Source organism: Schistocerca nitens, chromosome 11, assembly GCF_023898315.1.
Source record: "Schistocerca nitens isolate TAMUIC-IGC-003100 chromosome 11, iqSchNite1.1, whole genome shotgun sequence".
In the NCBI taxonomy this organism is placed as follows: Eukaryota; Metazoa; Arthropoda; class Insecta; order Orthoptera; family Acrididae; genus Schistocerca; species Schistocerca nitens.
In genome coordinates, this window is record NC_064624.1 from 206,470,234 (window position 1) to 206,495,439 (window position 25,206).

General features: G+C 38.3%; 1 protein-coding gene across 1 annotated transcript in view; it reads right to left on the reverse strand.

Moving 5' to 3' along the window:
- LOC126212790 (zinc finger MYND domain-containing protein 11-like) overlaps positions 1-24,499 on the reverse strand; it is a 229,682-nt gene extending 205,183 nt beyond the window's left edge. The window contains exon 1 of the mRNA XM_049940192.1: positions 24,017-24,499. The gene's annotated coding sequence lies outside the window, so the exon portion shown is untranslated. The remainder of the gene's footprint in view (positions 1-24,016) is intronic.
- Between the last annotated feature and the right edge of the window lie 707 nt (positions 24,500-25,206).

Here is a 25,206-nt window from a genome sequence, read left to right on the forward strand (position 1 = left end):
TCGAGTTACGCAAAAACTATATCGAATCCTCCCTCATTACAGCGTTCCCAATTGTAAATTGATTCCATTGCAGGTAGAGAGCTTCTGTCAATGTGGTAGTGTTGTGAAAAAGAGAGTTGGAGAAGAGAGGACTCCTGCAAACACCGAGTGTGTACAGAGGTCAGTGTAGCAGTCCCCTAAACATTCTGCTCGCAAGCTCGCGTAGTCGCTGGCACTGTCTAGCCATACTGTGCGTCGGATTCTCCACAAAAACCTTCAATTTTATCTGTATAAAATTGTCGTGTACATAGATCCGCGTAGTCAGCGCGTACACAACTTTCCCCACTAGAGTGCGCCCCACTAAGCACGACAGCGCAGGTGCAGCGCTCGTCCGTCTCCGCACTACGAGATGGCGCTGTCAGAGACGGACCAAATTCTGCTTCCGCCGATCTGCGTATTATTATGTCACACAGCCAATGAGATTGCTGCTAACGTAGAACCTTTTCTCCTCGCGGATCACACTCGCGCAGTGATACCTGAACGCACGAGGTATTATAACGAGTGTACAGACGTCCGATTAGTCAGTCTGCATTAGTCTGCACCAGTCTATAGTCAAGTTTCAGTCTGCACCTAATAAGATTACCATATTCCTGTACATAGCCAGCTACTCTAAGCGTGCAAGTGGCATTTCTATCGTCTGACCTAACGGCAGAAGATAAACACGCCACGATAAGACTACGAGACATATTGCTGACACTGGCCTACTTCATTAGAGCGATAAGTCAAATAATCTGACTGTGTGTGTACCGAAGGTCTTACAGTACGCACACCACAAAAATGGTTATTGCTTAAGAACTGTCACAACAGGACTGGCAAAAATCAACGACAAGCCTGTGACAACTTGATTGAAAATGTTCCTCAAGATACACACATTTTGTTCGGTGATGAGGCACATTTTCACATTTCCAGATGTGTTAAATAGCACGTGCATTACTCGAGTTGTGTGAATCCTGGGGATTTTAATGAGAGACCTCTCCACAGTGAAGAGGTCACAGTTTGGCGTGCAATCAGTGCTGGGCAAATCACCATGCTGTTACCGTCAATAGTGAACAGTATGTGAACATGATCCAAAACTTTTTCTTAAATGACAACTTCAATAAATGCATACGAGGCTTGTCTGGTTTCAGCAGGATGGTACCACGGCCCACACTGCTCAATAATCAATGAATGTTTTGACGGAAATCTTTAGCGATCATCTGATCTCTCAGTACGGCGATATTCCGTGGCCTGCACAGTCGGCTGATATAAGTCTGTGCAATTCTTTCTTCTTTCTTTGGGGTTATATCAAAGTCGAAGTTTATAAACAATGTCTAAGGACCCTGCTAACCTTCAAATGGTTCAAATGGCTCTGAGCACTATGGGACTTAACATCTATGGTCATCAGTCCCCTAGAACTTAGAACTACTTAAACCTAACTAATCTAAGAACATCACACAACACCCAGTCATCACGAGGCAGAGAAAATCCCTGACCCCGCCGGGAATCGAACCCGGGCGCGGGAAGCGAGAACGCTACCACACGACCACGAGCTGCGCACCCCTGCTAACCTCAAGTGATGCTATATGTCTTAAAATAGGCCGTATTTCCCAACAGGTGCTCCACAGAGTGAGCCAGAACTTGAGAAATCAGCTGAAGCTACGTACTGATGATGGATGTCACTTCTACATCCAGATGGTTACTCTGCAATTCACACTTAAGTGCCCGGCAGAGGGTTCATCGAACCATTTTCATACTACTACTCTACCATTCCACTATCGAATGGCGCGTAGAAGAAAGGAACACCTAAATCTCTCTGTTCGAGCTCTGATTTCTCTTATTTTATTGCGATGATCATTTCTCCCTACGTAGGCTGGTGTCAACAAAATATTTTCGCATTCAGAAGAGAAAGTTGGTAATTGAAATTTCATAAATAGATCTCGCCGCAAAGAAAACCGCCTTTGTTTCAGTGAATGGCCCCCCAACTCGTGTATTATATCTGTGACACTCTCACCCCTATTGCGCGATAACACGAAATGAGCTGCCCTTCTTTGCACTTTTCTTATGTCCTTCGTCAATACTACCCGGTAAGGATCACATACCGCGCAACAATATTCCAGCAGAGGACGGACAACAATATTCCAGCAGAGGACGGACAAGTGTAATGTAAGCTGTCTCTTTAGTGGGTTTGTCACATCTTCTAAGTGTTCACTGTACTTTATTTAGATAATAAACAAACTTATAAATAATAGATTTCAGCTATCAGTTGCCCTTTTTAAATTTTATTGGCAGATCTAGATTTAAGCTAGAACTAGCAATTTTCAATGCACTATCATTTTAGATGAATGCACGTAATGCCTGCTGGTCGGGCTTCATCCACAGTTCATTGATCAAAAATGATAGTGCACTGAGAATGGCTAGTTTCTAGCTGAAATCTAGATCTGCCAATAAAATTTAAAAAGGACAACTGATAGCTGAAATCTATTATTTACAAGTCAATATAACAGTCGCTGCGTGCAACAGCCTTCTGAATGGAAGGTAACCTAACGTTTTCTAGCATTTATAGTTTTTCTTTTATTAATTTTTATAGTGGGATGATTTCCTGCCCCACTCTGTGTGTTTGTATCACAACCAGTCAGAGTGTTTAAATATTAGTAACCCTACAGTGTGTCCACACAGTGCCTTCTTTCTGTTCTAATTTGTGTAAGCACTTACATTTTCAACAGCACAAGCATACACGAGTATTTGTGCACACTTAACATATTCGCAATGGAGAACTTGTGTGATACAGTATAGCTTCCCAGATTAACTGGGGACCACTTCGGGTTTATAGCAAAAGAGACAGAAGTGGGGCCAACATTTGCCTTTCGCTGTGTAGTGTGTCGAGATTATATTTTAAGGTGATTTGTGTATAGTGACGTCTGCTGATTCCAAACAAAGTGTGCTGAAATCTATAGATGATTATGGACAAAAGAAGTCATGTGGAACACCACTTCTAAAAAATTATCTGAATAAAAATTTGGTACGTGAAACCCTCAGTGCCAGGTATTACCTGGAAATTCACAGAAACTAAAAATGAGATAGAAAGTCTCCAGACATATTAATGTAAAGAATAAGGTAAGTCTCGAACTAGGGAAACACAAAAAGCAGCTCACAAATTTATATATTAAAAAAAACATATGACGACTAGATGAATATCCCTATCATGAAAACTTTGTACCACAACAACTGAGGAGCCTGCAAGTGTGCTGAAATAATAAGGTGAGCCAGGCTAAACAACAAGAAGTCTTAGTGCCTGGTATGACTATACTTTGCTACCCGATATCACAGAAACGAACCTGTAGAACATCACATCTTCTCAATATGCACTGAGGTACTACATGTCATTTAGACAGCTTTCTTGCTTTGCTGACTTAAGTAGCAATCCTCTGCAGTCTGAGGGCTCTGAATTACAGTGTGTAATATGGTGGTGTGTAGCGTAAGACACTGCATCAGTGTGTGTGAAACAGTGTGCTGTAATCAAGTTTCTAACCACAGAAAACGTGGCTCTAATTGAAAGCCATAGAAGAATGATAGCTGTATATGATGAGATGATTGTATTGACGCCAGTAATGCGAAACATTGGGTTGTTTGTGCTCGTAATGAAGGAAACTGTGGTGCTGACCTCAACTTGTTCCCATTCGATTTTCATCTGTTTCCAATACTTCAACAACACCTTTGAGGATTTCACTGTGATAGTGATTACGTGCTGCAAGCAGAGGCGAGGTCATAACTGTTTCAACATAATCAAACATCCTGCAGCGATAATATCAACGAACTGTTCTCTAGTTGGGAGAAATGTGTTCATCCCCATGGAGAAAATGTTGACAAATAATTATGTATAAACAAAGAATAAAGATTTAGAATGTTAATAAAGTCCGTTTTATTTTTTAAAAAAAGCTTAAAGTTTAAAAAAGGAGGAGGCTATACTCCAGTATGCCCTTGTATTTCCATCTGTCTGATGATACACACTGAAAAATGACAATGACTTCTGCGTTTTTGTGATTGCTTCAGATTCTTCATCACTACAGTGACCTACAATCAACTTGCTAAAAGGGGAACAAGTTTGAAGTTTGTTTTGCAGCGAACAGTGTTCGACATATGTTGTTGTTGTTGTTGTTGTTGTTGTGGTCTTCAGTCCTGAGACTGGTTTGATGCAGCTCTCCATGCTACTCTATCCTGTGCAAGCTTCTTCATCTCCCAGTACCTACTGCAGCCTACATCCTTCTGAATCTGCTTAGTGTATTCATCTCTTGGTCTCCCTCTACGATTTTTACCCTCCACGCTGCCCTCCAATGCTAAATTGGTGATCCCTTGATGCCTCAAAACATGTCCTACCAAGTGATCCCTTCTTCTAGTCAAGTTGTGCCACAAACTTCTCTTCTCCCCAATCCTATTCAATACCTCCTCATTAGTTACGTGATCTACCCACCTTATCTTCAGCATTCTTCTGTAGCACCACATTTCGAAAGCTTCTATTCTCTTCTTGTGTAAACCATTTATCGTCCATGTTTCACTTCCATAACTGGCTACACTCCATACAAATACTTCCAGAAAAGACTTCCTGACACTTAAATCTATACTTCATGTTAACGAATTTCTCTTCTTCAGAAACTATTTCCTTGCCATTGCCAGTCTACATTTTATATCTTCTCTACTTCGACCATCATCAGTTATTTTGCAAAACTCCTTTACTACTTTAAGTGTCTCATTTCCTAATCTAATCCCCTCAGCATCACCCGATTTAATTCGATTACATTCCATTATCCTCGTTTTGCTTTTGTTGATGTTCATCTTATATCCTCCCTTCAAGACACCATCCATTCCGTTCAACTGCTCTTCCAAGTCCTTTGCTGTCTCTGACAGAATTACAATGTCATTGGCGAACCTCAAAGTTTTTACTTCTTCTCCATGAATTTTAATACCTACTCCGAATTTTTCTTTTGTTTCCTTTACTGCTTGCTCAATATACAGATTGAATAACATCGGGGAGAGGCTACAACCCTGTCTCACTCATTTCCCAACCACTGCTTCCCTTTCATGCCCCTCAACTCTTTTAAGTGCCATCTGGTTTCTGTACAAATTGTAAATAGCCTTTCGCTCCCTGTATTTTACCCCTGCCACCTTCAGAATTTGAAAGAGAGTATTCCAGTTAATGTTGTCAAAAGCTTTCTCTAAGTCTACAAATGCTAGAAACGTAGGTTTGCCTTTCCTTAATCTTTCTTCTAAGATAAGTCGTAAGGTTAGTATTGCCTCACGTGTTCCAACATTTCTATGGAATCCAAACTGATCTTCCCCAAGGTCCGCTTCTACCAGTTTTTCCATTCGTCTGTAAAGAATTCGCGTTAGTATTTTGCAGCTCTGACTTATTAAACTCATAGTTCGGTAATTTCCCCCATTCCTGTCAATTGTTCCCTTATGCTCTCCCTGAAACTCTCTACAACCTCTGGTTCTTTCAGTTTATCCAGGTCCCATCTCCTTAAATTCCCACCTTTTTGCAGTTTCTTCAGTTTCAATCTGCAGTTCATAACCAATAGATTGTGGTCAGAATCCACATCTGCCCCTGGAAATGTCTTACAATTTAAAACCTGGTTCCTAAATCTCTGTCTTACCATTATATAATCTATCTGATACCTATTAGTATCTCCAGGATTCTTCCAGGTATACAACCTTCTTTTATGATTCTTGAACCAAGTGTTAGCTATGATTAAGTTATGCTCTGTGCAAAATTCTACAAGGCGGCTTCCTCTTTCATTTCTTAGCCCCAATCCATATTCACCTACTACGTTTCCTTCTCTCCCTTTTCCTACTGACGAATTCCAGTCACCCATGACTATTAAATTTTCATCTCCCTTCACTACCTGAATAATTTCTTTTATCTCGTCATACATTTCATCAATTTCTTCATCATCTGCAGAGCTAGTTGGCATATAAACTTGTACTACTGTTGTAGGCATGGGCTTTGTGTCTATCTTGGCCACAATAATGCGTTCACTATGCTGTTTGTAGTAGCTAACCCGCACTCCTATTTTTTTTTTTATTCATTATTAAACCTACTCCTGCAGTACCCCTATTTGATTTTGTATTTATAACCCTGTAATCACCTGACCAAAAGTCTTGTTCGTCCTGCCACCGAACTTCACTAATTCCCACTATATCTAACTTTAACCTATCCATTTCCCTTTTTAAATTTTCTAACCTACCTGCCCGATTAAGGGATCTGACATTCCACGCTCCGATCCGTAGAATGCCAGTTTTCTTTCTCCTGATAACGACGTCCTCTTGAGTAGTCCCCGCCTGGAGATCCGAATGGGGGACTATTTTACCTCCGGAATATTTTACCCAAGAGGACGCCATCATCATTTAATCATACAGTAAAGCTGCATGTCCTCGGGAAAAATTACGGCTGTAGTTTCCCCTTGCTTTCAGCCGTTCGCAGTACCAGCACAGCAAGGCCGTTTTGGTTAGTGTTAAAAGGCCATATCAGTCAATCATCCAGACTGTTGCCCCTGCAACTTCTGAAAAGGCTGCTGCCCCTCTTCAGGAACCACACATTTGTCTGGCCTCTCAACAGATACCCCTCCATTGTGGTTGCACCTACGGTACGGCCATCTGTATCGCTGAGGCACGCAAGCCTCCCCACCAACGGCAAGGTTCGACATATAGGCAACTATAACCTACCCCCCCCCTCTCTCTCCCCCCCCCCTCCTCCCCCCCCCCCGCCAGCAGTGTCTTCCCACAAACTGCTAACCAGTTTTGAGAAACTTTTTTTTTTAATAGTGGTTACTATTATTGTACCTAAAATGTTACAATTGTGCAGTCACAAATCCATCTACTGCAGAATATGAACAAACTGTCTCCATTTTCCTGAATTACTGAATTGTGGAGATAAAAAAATCCCAGTTTGTTTTATAGTAAAACAAAGAGACCGCCGAGTTTTTAAAATATTCTTTATTGGACAAGTTCAAAATATTAGGTCAGAAATAAGTGTGTCGTCTATACGACATTCAATTTTTGACAATGTGGCCATTTGCCAGCCCCTAGTGCAGGCATGGGCTTGTTTTGGTGCTCACAGGCCTGATTCACACACTTACTGCATCTCACAGGCCACCAGCTTTTCATGTGACACCGAGCAGCATTCCTAATGCATAAGGTCGAAACCATAGCGGCCATCTCGTTACGTTTATAGCGGCCGTCTCGTTACGTTTACAGGGCAGTGCACCAATACGAATGCCACATTGTTTCTTTATATATGACGTTTCACAACAGCTGTCCTCAAGACTCCCATTAAACATTCTGCAATGCCGTTAGTAAAGAAAGAAGATCCACAACACGTAAATAAATGTAAACATCTGAAAAAGCAGTGCCAAGTATTTTTAAATGTTGCCATGGAAGAATGAATGCCTATAAAAGCAACTGTTTGCAGCTAATTCATTGTAAATACCTTCAATTTCATTGAAGTGTTCCAATACATCCACAATGGAGAATAATTATTTATTCATGTTAATTATTTATTCATTCAAGGAGAAAGAACGGAAAAATAAAATACAGCAATGAGATAGGCAGTCCCCATCACCGTGAAACTAGGAGTTAGTTTGTGATTTTTGGCCACAGCAGGTCATCAGTGTATTTGAAATTTCACATGTTAATACCCACAAACACTATTAGCAAGCATTTTTTAAAAATATATCCCCGCAAATACATTTGATGACTGGTCATATAGACGCAGGTTTTTCTGTACCACTAAATAAATTAAGCCCTCATTTCTTTGTTCATTTCAAAAGGTTTTAAAGTCAAATCATCTAACTGTTGTTACCCTGTGAATCAAGTGTTTTACCCACTATCGCTGTAATTATTTTATTATTTGTCTACCGTGGTAATGACTTAGGTTGTCACCCACAGTGGAGATTGCTATCCAAAATGACACAGCGGAAGTCCACCTTAAAACTTCACTTCTGCGTATTTCTACAATTTTTTTATAATTTTGATCATTTTACAGTTATGACTGCAGGTTTTTATACATTAGAAAATATTGTCATACAGCAATTTACCGTACAACAGTCTGTGGAAGTTGCATGAAGTTGTACAGCAGCTTGTACACAGGTGCATTTGTGCAACCGAACATGATGAGAATAATTATTAGCTTCTGTTGTAATAAGTATTTTACAATAACTTAAGAGAATAGTGTTAAGGATTCTTTTATTGACATGTAACAGGAATTGTGTTGTTGTTAAAGTAAATAAATAATATTAAGTAAGAAGTACATGAACACACTAGCAACACATCAATTTTCCAGCCAGTATGGGCCACCACCTGCCCGTCTAGCAGTGCCCCGGCTCGAATGAAGTACACAGTAGTGTACAGTACAGGTCGCGAGCATGTGGCAAATTACTCTGTACAATGTGGTTTTAGCCTCAACTTGCCGATGCATCGTCCATCTCGTCCACACATACCTGGCAATGTTTTAGGAAAGAGTACCTGTACAGCTGGCATAGGACACGTGCAATAACATTCTATCGACATATTTTCTAACACAGTTTTGCTATTATGATGCACCAGCTATTATACTTAATTTTATCTCTGCATAATTTAACACTATATGAACGCATTCACAGATCTGGACACGGTAACTACGTTTACCGAAGCCAGTAATCGATAAAGGTCGTTTACAAACGATCTCGGCTCAGAAGTCCACCTTCTCAGAAGTAATTAATACAGATCGCCCCTTACGAGATGACACGAGTAAGCTATTTAGAAGTCCGAATCACTGTAATGTAAAATACCGTATTTACTCGAATCTAAGCCGCACTTTTTTTCCGGTTTTTGTAATCCAAAAAACCGCCTGCGGCTTAGAATCGAGTGCAAAGTAAGCGGAAGTTCTGAAATATGTTGGTAGGTGCCGCCACAACTAACTTCTGCCGTTGAATATATGTAGCGCTACACAGGCATGCTTTACAGGCACAAAGATAAATACTGGCGCCAAAACCTCTGGGTCAGTAAATAAATTTAAAAAAAAAAGGTGGACGATGAGCTTTTTTTCTCCGCCCCGAATTTTGACCACTGCATTTTCATACATTATCCAACGAAGTAAATACAAATTCCGTATTGTTCATCTTCGAATGTAGCAGCTTTTCAAAGTACTACGAAAATCCGACTGGCAAGACCGTTTGCGATGTTTGTCAGTATGGCCAATTCTACGTTCTGATTTTTTTCTACCTGTGAGAAGAGATGGTTGCTAATGGGAACTTTTGTGAATTCTGAATCACATGCAGTATTCTCTTCACCATAAGAATAATACGAATATAAACATTTTGCCATGTATTCTTTCGTGTTTGCTGCTATCTCATTTAAATCTTGTCTGCCTAATAAACTACGAAACTCGAGTGAGACAACACAAATGCGGAAGTATACACACATGTCATGTTCATATTCGTATTATTCTTATGCCTAATAGTGATACAGACAGAAATGAAGCACGGCAATTGACTAGATTTTTAAATCTAAGATGACTAATTTCTGTGCAGAAAATAATGTACTAATGAGGGGTCTGCAAAGATTTTCAAACGGAGAAAAATTTTTGCTAAACTCTCGTTCAGAACATCCTCTATCATACGCAGTTTATTATTTGGTTCTTGTTGATCGTTATCCAAGAAAGCAGCAGTGTAAATAACAACAAATAGCAGTCTCTTGCCATTGTTTCACTACTGAGACAATTACTTTTTTTTTATTGTAAGCGGTGGTAGCACGCACAAAAGCAAACCATGCCACGAGCGGCGACAGGTCGTGAACATTCATTATCGGAATGCGACAAACAATGCATGACACAGTACAGTAATGCATTTTCAGCTTAGAGTGACGAAAACACCTATAACAAAGAGAACGGCAATTATCAGATCTGGGAAAAATAAGCGATCAATTCAAACCAGACGAAGCACGTGAAAAACTAAGGGTACCCGCATAAATAAGGACGGAGCGCCTGACGCATAGCAATGGCTACCCGGTAAAGCTTAACTGCTAAGCTTACGGCTCGAACCAAACTACTGTAGCTGTATCGTCATTCATTCGACCTGAATTCTGTCTCGTATTACAATGGACCAACTTTGTTTCGATTTGGAGGTGCGGCCTCAAACTTTTCCCTCCCCTTGAATTTCGAGTCTCAAATTTCAGCTGCGGCTTAGATTCGAGTGTGGCTTAGATTCGAGTAAATACGGTATATCGGCTGCACTATAAGGAAGTCGAATCAGAAAAACAGAATTACGAATATCACGGGTGGGGTACAATGTGAATTTCTTCCGTACATCAATCGTGCGCCGGATCCAGTCTGTGGCCAGTTGATTGGTGCCCGAGCCCTTGTGTGTAGCATTCAAGTTTGAAGGTTATAGGTAGGCAAGATATTGCAGCTACAGCCTTAAGAGTATAGAACGTGTATGATAATATTTCAGTGTAAATAAGATTTTGAGTAAGAGAACACCTGCACTCACCCCTTCTTGAATTTCATGAATTTTTATGATGACAGACAGCAAAGAGTCTCATTAATTAAGGGTAAACGGTTATGTAATACAGCACAGTCTGCAGTGGCTAAGCCACGAGTTTTCATTACACGCATTTCATTCTCCAGATGTAGCATATAAATGCAGTCCAAAATTAAAGACATTACTGCAAACACATGCTCACCAGTCTTAATAATAAAAAATTGGGGAAAACAATAAAAAACAGAGCTGCACTTGTCTTCCAAACTTGGTTAGTGTTTGGACAAACTCTCACAGCTCTTTCAGACAGCTATTTACGTAAACTGGCACGATTACATCATTGCAAAACATTTATTCCTTTCTGGAGTACTCGTTGGAATTTGAAAAAACATCAGCACTACAAATAAACTGCACTAGTCATGACAATTTGGCATGGAAAGTAGCAAATAATGTGACCACACAAAAAAGTTCCGGCTACATAGGTAGCAGCGCAAATGATATTCGAGTTAATAGCTATTCAATGGTCTCTATACATTTACCAGTTCTTTGAGGCTTGTGTTAAGAACAGTTATGTCAAGCTATAGTAGATGTAGTAAAGATAGCAAAGAAATGTCCGATTCTCTGTATGCTTAGACATTATAATAAAGTGATCTGCTCTGAAATTGGAAAGAACTGTAAGTTTGTAACATAAAGAAGCACTCATGAGAGTGTCAACAAATCATTTTCTCAGAGAAAAACTATTTATTTACACCATAAATAGACCATCCTAGTTGACACATCTGCACAAACTACTTTTTTGGTGACAAAAATTGTGTTCGCGTGTAATTGCACGTGCACGACACTGAACCCCAGTCACAGACACTCCGTGAAGTGAACACACATTGGTATCGAGCAATATCCAATCGTGGAAAAGTGAAACAGCAGCAACAAACGAATGAAATTTGATTAGAAATGAATAAGAAACACTTTCACTCAGTGTTTATAGATTGACTGTAGGTGGCAATACCAAAATAAGATCATACATATATTAGACACATCATTTTCTTGGGAAGAAAGTACAATAAATAGTGTCAGATTAACACCATACATATAAAACAACTGACATACTTCACTTTTATGCCATCATATTCTTAAAAGGCAAGTAGAACGACAGATGCATGTGCCTATCTGCAGATGTTATACCAAATGTAAAGAGTCTGCATTGATAGGTGGGCAGAAATACATCAGTTATTTCGTTTTTAAGGTGGGGGAGGGAGTATACAGCAAGTTTGGTTTCACGACTTTCATCACTTAGTATTCGACAGCTTTTCATGTTTCTGTGGCAAATCCAGCTTCCACCGAAAATCTTACTTCTTCACACTTTCATAATAGGGTCCCCACACCAAGTGAGCTCTCAGTTTCTTAAGGAACCTAAAAATGACCTGTATCCTGCTATTTCTATAATTTCTGACTGGATATTTGTACGGCTCTTCCCAACAGTAGATAACTGCATCATCTGCAGAGTGCCTACAGGTCACTAATATATAACTCGTACAGCCAGGGTCACAACACTTCCGTTCAACACCTCTAAAGCCACTTCTACATCTTTCATTAACTCACCATCCAAGACAACATGATGCATCCTCACTACCAAGAAATTCTCAATAAAGTCACAAATTTTGTTTGTCTACTGATGTAATCGTAGTTTTGGTAACAATAACTGGTGAACTACAAAGTTTTACGCTTTTCGGAAGTCAAGAATCACTTCAGTTAACAGGCTGCCTCGGATCCACAGTTCTCAGAACGTCCTGCGACGAGAGTGCGAATCGCGTTTTGAATGCACATTTTTCTCGGAATCCGTGCTCATTACCGTAATGGTGGTCTTTCGGTTGAAGGTACCTTATTACATTTGAGCTCGCACTCCAATAACGTGTCGTGTAAATCCTGATAAACACCGTGTGAACGGCTTACCGTGCATACGAATACTGCACATATTTCAATATCTTACATACACTCTTAATCATACTACATATAACAAAATAAAAATGAGGAGCGAAGGTAAACTCAACTGGTTTCTAACCTATGCTATACCAAAATCTGAATTTCCAATGAACCTTATATAAGCTAGGAAATAAAACGTCCATTTACCGTCAAAACGTTTTGCAAGGAAGAATGACCTGTTTGTAACTTCTATCACACACTACACTAACACTGACATAATTAACTGTGTGCCAGCTACATACTTCAGAAGTACTTCAAGAATGAAGACACAACACAACACAACACAACACAACACACTACACTGAATGTTACAGAATTTAGCTTTTAAAATTACACTGAGGGTCTTCTGAAATTACTACATTTTAGTGATTTCACCGAAAGAGTAACTGCCAACTACAGAAACACATAAATCAGTAATTTAATTCTTTCTTCTATTCACCAACGCCATGAAGTGTAGTACTGTGGAGTCACAAGATTCACAACTCCTTGATTTCTATCTTAATTCACTGTGAAGAATGTGTTTCAAATTAAGAATAATAAGAATAATAGTGGTATTCACACTGTGAACATTAATGTTAGTTCTAATGCCCTACACTCCACTGCATGTAGCTTTTGCTCACAGGAGAGGGAAGTAAGCAGCTTTTAAAATCTCTGAAAATCTATTTGGGGAAATGAGATTTCCGGCACACAATGTGTGTATTTAAATGCGACTAAAGTTACTTATGTTTACAACTACTCCTGGAACAAACGTATACTGTTTAACAAAAGTGAGTAAAGAAATATATGTAGTCTAACTTTTACTATTGTAAACAATTTGCTGTAAAACTTATCAAGAATACAATGTACATCATTCGTGATGCCTAACTAAGTACAAAACACAGCAAAGCAAATAAATGAATGAATGTACAGTGATAAATCGAGCAAAATCAATTACAAAATGGTGGTACGTCACAAGAGTTATTTATAAATTATAGAGCGCAGCAATCAGTTGTCTTTCTTTTTTGCGAATTTTATTATGCAAATCCAGATTTTGGCTAGTGCCTAGCCATTATCAATGCTAAAAAACACAAGAAGTACACGGTCCAGTGGTACAATAAAAAGCTACAACTCGTGTCATCACGTAAGTGGCTTATATATTAGATTACATACCACTATTTTTTAATCTCGATGCATGTTAGTTCCCTGTTATTCGGTCATCAGTCAATGTTCTTTGAATACTACTGTATAAAGAAGGTAGGCTGTGTGGAGAACACACCGATTGGTTGTATGGCGTCCTCTGTATGAACTATGTATATAACGTTTAAAGGAAAGTAAAAAACTTCAATCTGCATGGGAATTACAAAAAATAAACGATAAGTAAAATTCTTTACATTGCTGTCCAACTTATTTCACATTTGTCAGTAAACACAGAACATGTAAGAAAATTTCCAAGTTCACTCTATGTGAGCCAGTTGTTTTATTCTTTAAACACATATGTAACATCAGATGGGTAAAACCTTTTCTTAAAATTTGTTTTTAAGACACAAAGAGGCACATGCTGTATGCAACTGTTCGAATTGATCTGATTTAAATATTTTTAACTTTGTATTATATTTTTCATTATTTAAACATAATGACAGGTATAACAGAGTAGTTGAAATTATCAATTTCAAACTTGACAACGACGCCATAGTAACTAAGGCAGACAAAGGGGCAACAATTGTGATCGTTGCAAAAGATGTGTATATTGCTAAAACTCTAAAATTCTTTGAAGATAATAATATTAAGAAAATCTATAAGGATGTAATATCAGAAGCTCAGAAGAAATTGCTTGCTCATTTAAAAATGTGTTGTGAGATAATATCACCAAAGGGAGGTACAGAGGCTAAAGGTTATGAATCCCCTGGCACCCATACTTAGGGCACAAATAAAGGTACAAAAAGATGGCTATCTGATACATCCTGTGGTGGATGGTAGTAGGAGTAGTAGTAGTGCTTTCTATAAGGTAGCTGGAAAATGCCTGTTTATTAAAACTCATTATAAACTCTATAAACAATTTTCCATTGAAAATAGTTTCAAACTTATTAATAAAATCAGAAATACACCAATAAATGGTCAAATGAAATTTGTTTCTCTTGATATAGTCAACTGATACACAAACATACCTATTGATAGAACTGTGCAGGTCATTCAGCGTAATTTAATGGAACAAAACAAGCTTTCTAGAAGGGAAGTAGATGAATTCATTGGGCTACTTACCATAACGTTCAAATTTAACTACTTTAAATTTAATGGGAACACTTATTCCCAACAAGACAGCCACAGTATGGGGAGCTCCATTTCTGGAATGCTCATTTGACACTTGTATTAATTATCCAGAAAACAGATTCTTTTCTGAAAATGCTTTGTTGGCAGACAAAATTGTATACTACTTTAGGTATGGAGATGAAATACTGCTGCTAATACATGGTAATGATAATGCCATTAACACTATAGTAGATACATTTAATAACTCGCACCAAATGATTAAATTTACATGTGAGACTGAAATAAATAAATGTATCACTTTTGTAGCTCTATCAATTTGGAATGAAAATGGCAGGCACACATTTGGTATCTTTCGCAAAGAGACTGATGGCATTGTGAATTTCACTTCAAACCACCCAGTTCAACATAATAAGGCATTTTTTTAATTTTGCTATCAATTGGTTGTTCAAAATTCCGTTATCGACAGACGAACACGATGATGAATTTCCGACAATAAAGCACACTGCAAAAGTGTATAACTATCCACATGACTTTGTAGGCACTATATATAAGAACATAGCTAATAAATACAAAAATAGGATGACACTTTACAATAATATGGCTTCTGAAGAGAATACTAAGTATGTTAGCTTACCTTACTATGGAAAAATGAGTACAAGGATAGCAACTATCTTTAGAAAGCAAAATGTGACAGTGCCTTTTGGAACCAAAAACAACTTGGGATGTATTTTGCAACACACTGTAGATGCAAAGAACATATTTTGTGCTTCTGGAGTTTATAAAATTGACTGCCCAGACTGTATGGCCTGTTATGTTGGCCAAACAGGAAAGAAGCTGGGAAATACGGAAGCGTCCGATCCCACCTGTCTGCTTTGACCCATGACGTCACAAATATGGCGGAAACAACCATAAACCACGATTCCAATATGGCGCAAATAAAGTCATTACGTACACATTATGAGGACAAAAATACATCGAAAAACAAACACACACATTCCACAAAAAGCCTAATGACACTAACAGGACAAGTGCGGAGAATAGGGGTTTTTTGGGTGGGGGGGGGGGGGGGGCAAACTAAATATAAACAAATTTAGACACCCACCCCCATACAAAACCACGCAAAACGACAAAAAAAAAACCGACATCACAAAACTCCTGAAATACCACTAAACACAATATCATCTGGAATTGGACACTTCCCTTGACCTATATAGCTCAACAGCAGCTCCCGATCCCATAAATTGGGATCGAACACTTCCCTTGACCTGTTATCCTTACGACATCTCCACATACAGCTGTCCCTGGTCCGAGACGCCGGAACTTTAAGTAAGCCTAATTTCTTCACGACATACTGAACACTTCACTTCATGACTTCAACCAAAAATCTGTATTGTTGAAGACATTTTATTTGAGACAACACACTGTCCCCCATCATAGCTGACAACCGAAAACTGTTGACCCTGTCAGTCATATCCATACCTACCAAAAGACATAAAAAAAGCAATTTACCAAAATTCACACACGGCGCCACACTCGCAAACTAAACCAAAAACATCACCCAAAACACCACCAGAGAGCACCACTGATCGCATCAAAACGACACCTACAAACATGCCACTCTCACAAACTAAATCCTGCGCCGTCGTGACGTCACACCACAACAGCCTTACATCATGGGTCAAAGCCGACGGGTGGAATCGGAAGGTTCGATCGACCCGGAAGCTGCAAATTAAGTTTGGGGACCATGTCGCGTTGGGCAGAAAAGATACCACAGGGAAATCAAGTATAGCTGCTCATTTACTTACAATGAAACATAAGCTGCCAACTTTGACATCTAATGTGAGGTTGCTGCATAAATGCGAGAAGGGCAGGTTCCTCGACATCCCTGAAGAGCTGGAGATTATCTGCCATCACAAGAATGCCGACAGCAACCTGATTAATGATCAGGTCATTATGAAAAATGCCCTGTTCCAGGAATTGTTTGAAAACTTGTTGCTAGGAAACAGGGTAAGGTTTGACTCACGGGGAACGAAGTAGCTCCTGCCGTCTTGCCAATACGTAGCATCCATTAGCATAATACTGTACGAGTATGATGGTTATAACATTGAAACTCCAGAACTTTCTCCGGGGTACGTTAGGTTAGAAGCATTTACACTGTTAATAACAGTTCAGTGTATTGGTTTTATTGTACTTATAAAATCTGTTGGAAGTGACACAGAGACTAGTACTCTCTACATCCGTAACAAAGTAGCAAAGTTACACCAACCATCCATCTGGCTGACATTTGGCGCCATCAGTAAATAAGAGGAACAACATACTTGTCATGATGTTCAAATAAAGAAAAAAATAATACAAAGCTAAAACATTTAAATCAGATCAATTCTAACAGTTGCATATAGTATGTGCCTCCTTGTGTCTTATAAATAAATTAAAAAAAAAAAAAAAGGTTTTACCCATCTGACATTACATATGTGCTTAAAGAATAAAACGACTGAGTGAACCTGGAAATTCCATATTTACTGACAAATGTGGAATAAGTGAGGTATGCAAAGCGGTGATAACCTTGGAAAAACCTTTTACATGTGAGAGATTACACAGTCCCAGTACATTCAAGATTTAAAAGAGAAAAAGACAAAGTAAATAACTCTCAAGTCACCAAAGAGAACATACTATATTTTTGACATGCATAGATTATAAAATATACTTAGTTTTCTCACCACATTTTCAGATAACTACTGGGTATAAAATAAATGATATATGGCGACAACAAAAAGGGCATTTTAGTACTTTCATAAACAGATAAACAGTTCAAGAATCAAAGCACAGAACATTTAAATACAGAAGATGGAGCTTTGTTTTGAAAGCCTAATAATTCAGCAATATAAACAACTTCAAACCACTGTAGTGCTACGAAATGTACACATAAGACACTAAGAATTCATTGACATTTGACTATAACATTGTCCATGATAATGGTGTCAGTCTGTTAAATGCAGCAGTTAAGCCAAACCACAAGGCTCTTGGGAAATACGGAAGCGTCCAACCTGCCCGTCTGCTTTGACCCATGACGTCACAAATATGGCGGAAACGACCATAAACCACGATTCCAATATGGTGCATATAAAGTTGGTACATACACATTATGAGGACAAAAATACATCGAAAAACAAACACACACACTTTCCACAAAAAGCCTAATGACACTAACGAGACAAACACGGGAAATGGGGTATTTTTGGGTGGGGGCAAACTAAATGTAAACAAATTTAGACACTCACCTCCATACAAAACCACACAAAACGGCGAAAAAAAAACTGACATCACAAAACTCCATAAATACCACTAAACACAATATCGTCTGGAATCGGACAATTCTCTTGACCTATATAGCTCAACAGCAGCTCCCGATCCCATAAATTAGGATCAAACAATTCTCTTGGCCTATATAGCTCAAAAACATCTCCCGATAACAATATCAACATACACAGCCACACATTGGGATCGAACACTTCCCTTGAGCTGCGCACTGTTAAATTTTATTCGTCATATCCATTCCTGAACAAAAACCACAACCGATTTGTTTTACCAAAATTACCACAGGACGTACAGCGAAGAACACTAAATTAACCTTCACACAAAATCGTTAACTCACTGAAACCAATTACACTACAAACACAGCCAACACTCTAACAATTCTGGATAATGAGCAAAAGCAAACTGAGCCCATAACACCACACAAACGAAAACCCTGAACATACCACCAGAGAGCACAACAAACCACAACACGACGACATCTACAAACAGGCCACACTCACAAACCAAACTCCGCGTCGTCATGACGTCACACTTGACAACACCCTTACGTTGCGGGTCAAAGCCGACGCGTGGGATCGGATGCTTCTGTCGCCCCAGCTCTTGCAATACTGGCCATAGGTTGGGCTGGAACCTGTCCAACCAAATAAAAATGATACACTGATCTCAAAACCTGAACTGTTGATCCTGGCATTAACAATCTGCTTCAAAATGGAAAATCCAGGATGAAATTTAACAATATTATGAAATGGAAAGTTGCTACTCCCCGTATAGCAGAGATGTTGAGTCGCAAATAGACTTGTCATAAATAAAGCTTTCTGCCAGTAACACCTTCGTCAAAAACAGACACAACTGGCATCCATTTTTAACAAAGGCCTTACTGGCCAAAAACTTTATTTGTGGCAGTCTTTTTGTTGTCCCTATCTGCAACTCTCCATCTTCGCTATATGGTGAGTAGCAACTTTCCTTTTCATAATATATTTTATTACCACCATATATGTAAATATAAACTCCACATCATCTTTATCAGTGTGCCATGCGCATTTGCAAAATAAAGTTTCATATTGTGGTATTTAAATGAATAAGTAACACTGGACATATGAAACAAAAGCACGAATTTTCAGTATGAGAGTCACAAGTTTGAGTGTCCACAAGTAAAGGAGAAACGGTTGAATCTCCTCGTTTAATACTTTAAAATGTCATGTGGTGATTTTACTTGCTAACTTGTCAAACAAACACTTAAATAGAAACAGGATTCTCCTGCGAGCAGACCTGTTTTCACTGCAGGCAAAATTTTCATGCAAATCTTGTATTAATTAGTAACTTCGATTATGTACCTCACAAGTTTGGCCAATATTGGTAAAATTGTGTAATGGACACCCCCCTCCTTCCCTGCCATTTTTTATTATGTAATATATATGTACGTAATATTCATCAAAATACTCATCAGAGACTCGTCATTATCATCAGACTACATTACAGATTAATCTGTGTCCACAAAATTTATGGCAATATATTGAATGAAACACAGTGGTTAACATTTCTTGCAGTCTAACTAGATAACAACTGAAAATGGAGTCAACACTAAGCAAGAAACTAATTCTTGATGAACTTACAAACACTCCCACTGATTAACTACAGACAAGAATGTTGTGTTATTTTGCTTTATTTTCACTCAATTTCACCTTATGGAATTATCTTTTGTGCAGTGTAAATTAAGTAAATAAAGAGTGTGTACAGCAGAAGCAATCAGTAAGAATAATGTGTAAAACACATAATTGTGCATTTTTCAGAGACCTTTTCAAAGAACTTTGAATTCATACACACCCCTCGCAATATACGTTAAGACTGTGATAATCCGAGCACAATTCGGTAGAACCAATAGTTCAGCACACACAGAAATTTTCCTGTATTTTTAGCTCGGTGTGGTTGTTAGTACTGTCAGGCATCCGAACTGTTCAATGGAGTGCCTCGGCAGTAAATCTGTCCGCTGCACTGAGCAATTATATTAACAGAAATTTAGCTATTGAAGAAGAGCTCATTGATGATGTGATATACATCTCCCCTATATGGTGAGTGGCAAGTTTTCTTTTCGTAGTACTGATATCAAAAAGTGATTTTAGTCTACAGGAGGCACTAGAAACAGAGTGATGAAGAAGAAATGCATATATCTCACATGTCTTAGGCTGAGGCTTCAGAAGCCTTAAACAATTTTGCGAAACTCACTGAGAGTAGCAAATAATACAACACTTCTTGAGTTACGAATCTGCATACCTTACAAAATAATTTTTGTAAAAGAAGAGCGGAATCCAAGAAACAAGTTAGCAGATCTGCAATATCCCAGGAGGGTTCAGAGGAAAACTTCAGGTAAATCATCAGTGATGAATATCACTGACACATTCCAAGCCCTTGACAACATAAAATGTCTGTGGTGTTGCTAAACAGATTTCAATTAAACTACACCACGTTTTTTGGTAACACTTTATTAACTAGCTTGTTCTTGGCATTTTTCAACACCAAGGCTCTTATTTTATTTCATTACTGGCGAACAAAAACTTGTTTATTATGTAAAATAAACTTTTATAAAGCTTTGCCCTGTGAGTGATTTAAGAGAATAGCATAGTATTCAATTTATAATTCAATCTTGTTTTAAGAGAAAAGTAAAACTTTTAATGTTTTTGATAGGCTACTGTAATTTCTTGTCATATTCAGTATGCAACAGTTACTTGTTTTCCCATGTTAAAGCAATAGGTTCTGCTTATATAACTTTTTTAAACCACAAAAAATAAATCCTGATAATTCAGTACTGACAGATCCGCAAGTGTGCCAGATCACCAAATTTATAACATATCTTACTCCTTGATGGTTTTTGTTGCTGATAAGGAAGATGAGTTTCAACTGAACTGTGATGTAAAAAGTCACAATACATAAATACAATTTTCATGTCGACTTTGCCTCCTTGGCCAGGGTGAACAAGGGAGTTATACACCTGGGTGGGAAGATTTTCTATAAACTCCTGTCTAATAAAGTAGAAATTGGGAATCCTACAAGTTCACAAGAAAATTAGAAACCTACCTCATTAGCTACACTTTGTTTTACAAATCACCTGAATATCTAGATTCAGGGATTGAAAAGTTCTGTTAGCTACATGACTAATAGGTGCATTTGTTATAAAGCTGTATGTGCGGTGGCCAGTGAGAGAGATATCATATGTCAATCTGTAGGAGGAGAACAGAATCGCTGGTGAATTTCTGTACCGACTAACAATAATAATAGAGAATAATTCCTGTACTTCACATAATAAATGGCCAGTTTGGCTGCAATTAAATCTATTATTAGAAAGATGTAGGACACGTAATAATTTACTACAAAATTAAAGGTTAAATGTAAAATTTTTTTTTTGAAAAATTTAAAAATATTTTCTTTGAAAAATACTGTTATAATCATGTAAATATTAAGCTACTAGCAGCAGGTAAACAACAGCTATATAATAAAATTGAGTAGGCAGCAATTTGTTTCAAAGTAGCAGTTGTTTACTGATCAACTTGGAGAAATTTAAATGGCATAAATGTGAAAAGTATTAAGCAGTATAGTGGTAGTGTATTGTTAATACAGCGCACACATTAAGCTTCTACGATTCTGTCTTCTGTTAGTGAATACCTTCCCACATACTCATTTCACATGCCTAAACATTCATCTTCTCAATGGGACCTACAGAACACTATCAGTTACTTCATTAATTTCACACTGACATTTGTTGCATTCATTAACTCTCAGCCAAATAATCTCCCTCCATCCAAACACACAGACTTCAGGCTATACTGCTTCACCAGGCTATGCTACACATCAGTATCACCACCATAAGTTTCGCAAGTGGGATGGTGGCAGTGTTGTCCACTACCCCACACTCGCCACAATGTTTACTCATGCATAGCCAGCTGTAGCTATTTGTACAGTAAAATATAAATATAAACAAAAAAAAAAACAAAGGATTCAGAATAAAGAACCAGAAACAATATGAGAAAAACTAATTTTTTAATCATTTTGCTGTGAGTAAGATGAACATGGAAAATAAATCACACAGACAAAAATTGTAGTGCACTGTCAACAACCTTTGCATCAGTCACCTCCCTGTTAAATCATCAACGAACAGGCTAGTAACTTAGGACAAGCAAACAATAGTCCTACAATAAGTAGGTATGCTTGCTTACTCCACACAGCCCTGTTTTGTAATAGCAATAGGAATGACTACCTGTTAAGTACCACATAAAGAAAACTAATTTTTCAATGAACCAACAATCTTGCTAGAAAAATTGATGCATTATACGCACAAAACGAAACTTTCTATAGAACAGCTACCTATGACACATGAAGCATCAAGTCTATAGTTTCATTATCGTAAAAAAATGTACCTATTACACTTTTGGAGACTACCCACTCACTTTAATTCTGTGCTTCAATGGATGAAATTAAAATATTATGTATAAACAACACAGCCATTAACAAATAGGTCCCACACTGGAAATATTCTGATCAAATTTACGTAATAAAAACACAGTTACAAGTACCACCTCAAGAATGAGGTAGTGAGGAGAAAGAAAAATACAACAGAAAATTAGACTAAATGAACTAATATAGTCAACCAAACTGGAAACGCTGGGCAAAATTTGACTCTTGTGGGCAGCATTAGGACGTATGTACAAGGCTATCCACTGCCTGTATAAGACATTGCAAGAACTTCGCATAACCTAACCCCAGGAACGGCTGAAATTGGCCACAAAAGACAAGGACGTACGGTATGGAAATACCGGTCATCAGCTGGTATTTAAAAAAAGTGTTGGCACCTGTTACACTAGCTGTACTTCTGGCGACCTACTTCTGTGTATTTTGCTGTCGTCAAGCATCACTTTATCTATCGATGGATTATTTATGACGTCTTGAACAGGTCTACATACGACGCAACGGAAAGTAATTATCGTTCATTCGTTAAGAGATGCACTCTAGTGCAAATTTCACCCTATACTGCAACCATTGTTTCCACAAACAATTACTGGAAGTATAGTAAGTGCTCTAAAGCGTTTTGTAACGTGGCACTTTTTTCCTTGCAAGCACACTGCTTAACGTCTGATCATAACCGCAACTGCAGCTACGAAAGCATTACATTCCATACACACAGTGTGTGAATGTCAGTAAACGACAAGGCAGAGTTTTATGTGGTACTGACAAAATGGCATTATTCTAAGACATAGGCTACTACGTAACGAGAAAATTACGGAACACCTTAGATGCCCACTTTGTTTTCACATAAGAAAATGCGTTTTGTAAGATATAATTACGAATATAAGTGAAGAACTGGGCAGTTTATTTGTAGAACGCATGTATTCCTCAAACTGAAATGTTGTTTTGATGCAGGCCATTGGCGTTTCAAGATATGCCATAAAGTTCAACAGGTTACCGCTGCTGACCTAAGTTCGAACTTAATAACACTCCTATACAATCTAAAATACACCAAAATTCCACAGCAGTAATAAATGCAACGGTAATTAGTCATATCTGGAACGAAATACAAATAATAATAATAATAATAATAATACATGAATGTGGTACGTGTAAAAAAACTGTGCAGCAGTGCCCAGTATACTCATCTTTAAACGACGGAATTTGGGTATTTCCTTATTTTATTTTTTTATGTTGCACAATTATCTAACCCTGCAAATACATAAAACTTAAAGGCAACAAGTGATCCATTTTCCTGCGAAGAGAGTAAGTATAAACATTACCCAGTCAACGTTACGTCAATTTAGAAAACGATTACAATTAAAGAACAGATACTTGCGTAGATTGAAAATGATGTAATCGGCTCAAAAACTAACAAATCATCACATAAACCACAATTCCAGTAACGCACTACAGCCAAACGCATTCCTTTGTGGACAAGGACCTTCCCGACTCACCCTGTGAAATTCTCCGCTGCTCCTGTATTTTCGTCACTTTGCTGTGTTACAACTGTACAGATTCATCGGAAACGAAAGATGCACAGTTTCCACTGACAAAAATACCCACTCCGGCGACAAAATGTCAGTCAGTACTTCACATTACGAGAAAATGGATGACAAGACGCATCCAAATATCATCCTTATGAAGATACCACGCACTGCACTTTGATTACAAGTGCACATAGCTCGTAGCCACTCAAGCTGATGGACGCTGTGAATAAATGCGGGAAGACTACCCAATCAATGCACACGGCGGCCATCTTGATGGCGTCGCGCGGGATGCTAGAGACAAACGACTACCAGATCAGCGTCAAATAAATAACACCACAGTTTTACCGAAGTTCTTGTAACACTCCAACTACAAATACTTGTTTATGTGATATTGCATTGTTTTCCACTACCAAATACGTAGCAACTTCAAGATTAATTTCACTAAGACAGAAAAACTTCTTTCCACAAAGCTTGTCGACCGCCTCCGACGACGAACAAAAACGTTCTATTTTTCCATTGGTCATACCCCCACCACGACCACACCTCGCCGACCACCAAGACGAGTCAGGAAGTGTATGTGTCAAGTAAATTAATTTTAAAGGGCGAAACGATGTTTCCAATAACACCAAAATTCCAATAGAAGGATTTAAATCAACACTCCCTGTGAATTAAATTCCAACTGGTACCGTGAATGCTTCCTCTCCTTCTAAAATATGTGACGTTTGCTTACATTTAGCTGCTGAGACATCGACTGACACGTATTGATTTCATATATTTAGACGAAAATAGAGTAATGGCTCGGCTGAGGCAGAAGGTTTCATAACGCGAATATTTTACTGTACGTCTAGCTGTAAAAGTGTTCCGTAAGTAGAGCCTAGCAGCCGTTTTCTGTTAGTTCTGTATCTCAAAAACAGCAGACGACAAAGCAAATAATTACGGTAGGCTAAAACGTTAGATTTGGAAGAGACGGCTTGCAGCACGGCAACGCACTATTTCAATACGTCATGAGTAACTGTTTACGTCATATAACACTGACGCAGTAAGACAGTTCGCTCATTGTTTGCAAAATTCGATAAGGTGATTCAGAATACTCATTGCGATATGGTATGGAATGAACTGGAGCAGTGTTGAAACATTCAAAGTAACATGTCATAGAT